Below are 6,726 nucleotides of genomic sequence, written 5' to 3'. Positions count from 1 at the left end.
ATAAGGAGGCCTACAGTCAAGTACCAAATTACTCTTTCCCCCACTGCTGCCCTTTCTGAGAGACACAAAGATGTATATCGATCTCTCCAGAAATCTGAAAGGAATCCACACAAATAACAGATTATTACCTATGTGGTCCCACATATCAAATTATAGAGCAGTTCCACTATTAAAATTATAGGAAGCAGTTAATGGGACTATGAGGAAAGCATCGTCCCACATACAGTAACATACACCTAGTAGAGTTTTCCATTCATCTGTCAATTGTTTTCCCAAGATTAGCATTAAAAAACACAACCCCAAACACATTTGACCCTCAAACCACCCCCACACACAAAAATCGGTCTTTATTCATTCTCAGATGACAGGATGTCCCAAGAGTGACAAAGGTGGGAGCCGATCCCCCCACAGCCTTTTCTTCAACCATCCCATCAACTGCTCTTCATTTCTTGAACTACCTTCCTTTTCCAGAGAGGTAATACTCAGGTCAGTCAGAAAGGCTTTCTGAGAAGACTGGCTTGGATTTCTGGGTCTGTTCCAGTCGATTCTAGATGAATTGGCTTGTATCAATGAAGCGCTCAACGCAGTTCACAAAACAAGCCTCAGCCCGACTGTCCAACTTTGGCCCAGGCTTGTCCATGCACATTTCCCAACAAAGTTCCGTCATCTGGTGCACCAGCTGCTGGAAGCGCTGCTTCTGAGTCTCTACCTCCGTGCAATGCTGCAGCTGCGGGTCGACCAAGCCCAAACCCGCTGCGGAGGAAGACGAGGAGGACGCCATCCCAGCGCGGCCACGCGTGCCGAGACAAACTCCGCACCAAGTCACCGACCTTCACGTGTCTCCGCGGCAGAACCCTTAAATGGTGAATTTCATGTTTTGTCTCAATTTAGAAAAAAAGTGTGTGTGTGTGTGGGGGGGGGGGTGGGCAGGAATGAACATATGAAGGAAAAGACTGCCTAAAACTGTAAAGATTTGGTAACAGATTTAAAATACATTTTGCAGGCAAGAAAGGGTGGAATTAACATGAAGGAAGTTAAATTAGTGATGAGGACAAATCTGAGAGTCTGCAAAATTACAGAGGAAAAAGGAGAAGAAAATGAAAATGCTGTGAAAGATGATGAGAGACATAAGAAACATAGCTAAGTAAACCAAACCAAGAATTATATCTGCAGCTGAGGAAGAAAGTAATATTCAAACACTTAATTGAATAAAACATCCTCCTCCTGAAAAGGGGAACACTGTATGCAGATTGAAAGTTGCCATAAAAATCCAGGGAAAAATCAGAGACTGAGACACATATCAGAAAAAGATTTTTGAGTCAAAATAAATAGAAGAAAATCCCATAAATAAACAATTTAAAAAAAAAAGTTAAGAGAAGAAAATTTAGTCTGATATCAGGCTTATTTAAAATACTAAATGTAAAAATAATGGAACCAAATCTGTATTTATTGGGGAAATTATATAATTCAAGGATTTATGGACCCAGTGCATTTTCATTAAGCACTATGACAATGAAAAGACATTTTCACAAGTACACAGCAGCTAGAAAGTATATTCAACCTCTGTACCTTCTTGAAAAATTCACTTGAAGACTCACCCAGCTGAAGAGATGAATCAAAATGAAGAATTCATTACAGAGAAATGAAGCAATGCTGAAAGTGATCAGTGGTGAACTTTGAAGTCAGTTTGACACAACACTCATCTAAATAGCAAATTTAGTTACAAGGTGGAAAAAAAAATGCCAAAAGTTAATTTTGGAATGAAAGGCATGAAAAGAAAAAACAATTGTATTTTTTTGTCTTTTTGACTAAAGAGCTGTCATTTTATTCATGACTTGGTGATCAGATAGGTTAAAGAAGTTTTCATAAAAAATAAATTTGACTTGATTAAAATTTAAAACTTGTGTGCACCAAAAAAAAAAAAAAAAAAAAAACACCATCAACATAGTAAAAAGGTTGCACACAGAATTGGGAAAAACATTTGCAATTCATATATCTGATGAGAGATGACTATCCATAATATATGAAGAACTCTTACAGTTCAACAACAGCAAAAAGCAATCTAATTTTTAAATGAGTACAGAATCTGAAGAGACATTTCTCCAGGAAAGATACAGATGGCCAAAAAGAACGTGAAAAGATGTTTTACTTCATTAGTCATGAAGGAAATGTAAATAAAAACTACAAAGAGATACCACTTCATACCCATTAGGATGGCTTTTATGAAATAAAAAAGAGCAAGGGTTGGCAGGGATATGGTGAAATTGGAACTCTTGTGTATTGCTGATGGGAATGTAAAATGGTATAGCCACCGTGGAAAACAGTGTAGTGGTTCCTCAAAAAATGAAACATAGAATTACTATATGATCTAGCAATTCTTCTTCTAAGTATATACCCAAAAGAATCGAAAGCAGGGATTTGAACAGATTTTGAACACCCAGGTTCATAGCAGCATTATTAACAATAGCCAAAGGGTGAGAACAATCCAGATGTCTACCACCTGATGAATGGATCAATACAATGTGATACATACATACAATAGAATATTATTCAGCCTTAAAAAGGAGTGAATTTCTGACACATGCTACACTGTGGATGGACTTTGAAGGCATTGTGCTAAGTAATACAAGCCAGTCACAAAAGGGTTGGAGGAGGAGGAAAAGGGAGTTATTGTTTAATAGGTACAGAGTTTCCATTTGGGAAAATGAGTTAATTCTGGAGATGGATGGTGTGATGGTTGCCCAACAATGTGAATATACTTAATGCCTTAACTTGTATACTTAAAAATGTTTGAAATGGTAAATTTTATGTATATTTTACCACAATGGAAAAAAGCTACCAAAAAATGAAACTCGAAAAGAATTTTAAAACTAGATATCTGTCTTCCAAATTATTGTTGAGTATATAAAATAAGCAAAATAACATAGAACAAGAACAGGAAACAAGAGGGGCTTCCGTGGTGGCGCAGTGGTTAAGAATCTGCCTGCCGTCGCAGGGGACACGGGTTCAAGCCCTGGTCCAGGAAGACCCCACATGCCGTGGAGCAGCTAAGTCCATGCACCACAACTACTGAGCCCGCATGCCACGACTACTGAAGCCCGCGAGCCTAGAGCCCATGCTCCGCAACAAGAGAAGCCACCGCAATGAGAAGCCCGCGCACCACAATGAAGAGTAGCCCCGCTCGCCGCAACTACAGAAAGCCCGCGCGCAGCAATGAGCACCCAATGCAACCAAATAAATAAACAAATAAATACATTTATTAAAGAAAAAGAATGAAAACTAAACTTTTTAAGCCTAGTCTTTCAGAACAGTAGAATGGGCTCCCAAAGAACCTTTCAAATGCTAATTTTTCTCTTTTCCTTACAAATTCTATAATCTAATAAATTATATACTTGCACTGTTTCTTAGATGTTCAATTGCTTTCCTGATTCCATTTTTTTCATATGTATTCACCTTTGCCCAAAATGCTTTTCTCTTTCCATCTCAGTTTTTTTGGTTTTGTTTTAAACATCTTTATTGGAGTATAATTGCTTGACAATGGTGTGTTAGTTTCTGCTTTATAACAAAGTGAATCAGCTATACATATACATATATCCCCATATCTCCTCCCTCTTGCATCTCCCTCCCACCCTCCCGATCCCACCCCTCTAGCTGGTCACACCACACTGAGCTGATCTCCCTGTGCTATGCGGCTGCTTCCCACTAACTATCTATTTTACATTTGGTAGTATATGAGTCCGTGCCACTCTCTCACTTCGTCCCAGCTTCCCCTTCCCCCTCCCCGTGTCCTCACGTCTGTTCTCTACGTCTGCGTCTTTATTCCTGTCCTGCATCCATCTCACTGTTTATCCAGTGTAACTCTCTTCTCACACTAGTAGATGCTTGAGAGGTATTTTAAAATAATTTTTGTCAGCTTCCTGTCTGAATCGTGATTTCCCTCTCTTAGGTTCCAGGGCTGCTGCTGCTTCAGAGCAGTCAGCTCAACTACAAGACACGAAGATTGATAATCTAGCAGACACTAAAGCCATTAAACAGAAAGGGGAGATCCACAGTAAGAGGACCGTTCCTAAGGAAGCCTGGCCCGAAGAGAAGAAATCCTTGCAAATAGATATTGCAGGTAATGGGGAGTGGGGTAGGGGGTGTGAGAGAGAGAGAGCATGCACACGCAAACGCCTGTGTCTACGTGTTTCCACTTAATTCTGATGAGACTATAGTCTCACAATTTAAACAGAGTTCCATCTTTTTATTTTTTGCTTTCTTATGCATATCACTTCAGTGCTTCTTTGTCTGTGTGGATGTATGTATTTATTTGTAAGATAATTGTTACTTCTGGGAAAAGACACTGGCAATTTAGAAACAAAATTACAATTAAATACCCAAGGCTGATAGTATTAGAAGTGAAGTATCATGTCTCAACACTGAAACAGGGGAGGGAAAGCTTAAGGCATTCCAGATGACTGTGACAAAGACAGAAAGAATCTCAATACAAACTTTTAAAAAATTACAATAAAAAAGACCCAAGATCAAATCTATTTATGTTCACCCATGGCCCCCTTTTTCTAATAACATAAAAGAAAAGTGTATAGGACACAAGCCATTACTACCTAGCTGTCAAAGGAAAACTGGATATCCACATGCAGAAGAATTAATTTGGACCATTACCTTTTACCATATACAAAATTAACCCAAAATGGATCAAAGATCCAAACAGAAGAGCTAAAATTATAAAACTCTTAGAAGAAAACATGGGGGGAAAGCTTCATGACATTGGATTTGGCAATGATTTCGTGGATATGACACCAACAGTATAGGCAACAAAAGCAAAAATAAATAAATTATACTATATCAGAATTTAAAACTCTGCTTCAAAGGACACAATCAACAGAGTTAAAAGACAACCTGTGGAATAGGAGAAAATATTTGCAAATCATGATAAGTGACCAATATCCAGATTATATATGGAACTTCTAAAAGTCAACAACAAAGAAACCCAATTTAAAAATGGGTAAAGGACTCGAATAGACACTTCTCCAGGGAGTATATATGAATGGCCAACAAGTATATGAAAAGATGCTTAATATCACTAATCATCAAAGAAATGCAAATCAAAACCACAATGAGATACTACTGCACACCTATTAGGATGGGTAGTATCAAAAGAACAGAAAATAACAATCGTTGTCAAGGATGCAGAGAAATTGGATCCCTTGTGCACTGCTGGTGGAAATATAAAATGGCACAGCCATTATGGAAAACAGTGTGGAGGTTCCTAAAAAATTAAAAATAGAATGACGATATGATACAGCAATCCCACTTCTGGGTGTATATCCAAAGGAATTCAAAGCAGGATCTCACAGATATCTGCACACCCATGTTCATTGCAGCATTACTCACGATAATCAAGATACGTCCATCAGCAGATGAATGGATAAATATAATGTGATATCTATACAATAGAATGTTATGCAGCCTTAAAAGAAGAAAATCCTGTCACATGCTATAACATAGGTGAATCTCAAGGACCTTGTGCTGAGTGAAATAAGCCAGTCACAAAAAGATAAACACTGTATATTCCGCCTACGTGAAGTATCTGAAATAGTGAAAATCATAGAAACAAAGTAGAAAAGTGGCTGCCAACGGCTGGGGAGAGAAAGGAGGGGGAGTTCATGTTTATTGGGTATAGAGTTTCAGTGTTGCAAGATGAAGATGTTCTAGAGATCTGTTGTGCAACAGTGTGAACATACTTAACACTGCTGAACTGTATGCTTAAAAATTGGTTAAGATGGTAAATTTAATCTTCTGTGTTTATCACACACAAAAAAGAATGTGTAAGATGAAAAAACAACATTGCAATTCTGCAGTGGGTAGTCTAGGAGACATAGCTTGGAAAAGAAAGATGGAAATATAACCTGCAGAAGCATACTCTAGCCCAGGCCGCACAGAGGAGGTGAGCGGCGGGCGGGCGAGCGAGAGAAACTTCATCTGCAGCTCCCTATCGCTCCCCATTCCTCACGTTACCGCCTGAACCATCCCCCCACCCCCCAACCCCGTCTGTGGAAAAATTGTCTTCCATGACACCGGTCCCTGGTGGCAAAAAGGTTGGGGACCGCTGCCCTAGAGGACCCTCAAGGAGAAATGGATAATACAGAACACTAGAGAGCTTGAACACACATACTTAGCCCATGACAGACCATAGAAATGAAATTAAAAAAAAAAAAAAGCAGAGTTAGAGAAACATCTGGAAATATTGAGGTTGATGTGTATAAATGTTTGTATGCTTTTAAAACACAACCTTTCAAATGCTCATAGAACATTTTTTTTTCAAACAGCTTTTTTAATATGTAATGCACATATATAATTCTCCCACTTAAAGTGTACCATTTAATGATTTTTACCCTATTCACAGATATGTGCAACCATCCACACAGTTGACTTTAGAACATTTTTATCACCTCAGAAAGAAACCCTATACCCCTTAGCTATCACCCCTCTATTTCCTCATCACCCACCTCCCCCCAAGCCCTAAGTCAACCACTGATCTACTTTGTCTCTATTATAAATTTTCCTATTCTAGACCTTAATACAAATGGAATCATTTAATGTGTGGACTTTTGTGACTGGCTTCTTGTAACTCAGCATGATGTTTTTGGGTTCATCCAAGTTAGGGCTTGTATCATTATTTTATTCCTTCTAATGGCTCAATAATATTTCATCGTATGTATGTAT

General features: G+C 38.5%; 1 pseudogene; it reads right to left on the bottom strand.

Moving 5' to 3' along the window:
• Positions 1 to 323: 323 nt before the first annotated feature.
• On the bottom strand, positions 324 to 781 carry LOC132376946 (mitochondrial import inner membrane translocase subunit Tim8 A-like; annotated as a pseudogene).
• Between the last annotated feature and the right edge of the window lie 5,945 nt (positions 782 to 6,726).

The sequence above is a fragment of the Balaenoptera ricei genome, chromosome 13, assembly GCF_028023285.1.
Source record: "Balaenoptera ricei isolate mBalRic1 chromosome 13, mBalRic1.hap2, whole genome shotgun sequence".
Taxonomy (NCBI): Eukaryota; Metazoa; Chordata; class Mammalia; order Artiodactyla; family Balaenopteridae; genus Balaenoptera; species Balaenoptera ricei.
This window is presented reverse-complemented; position numbering and strand designations above follow the sequence as displayed.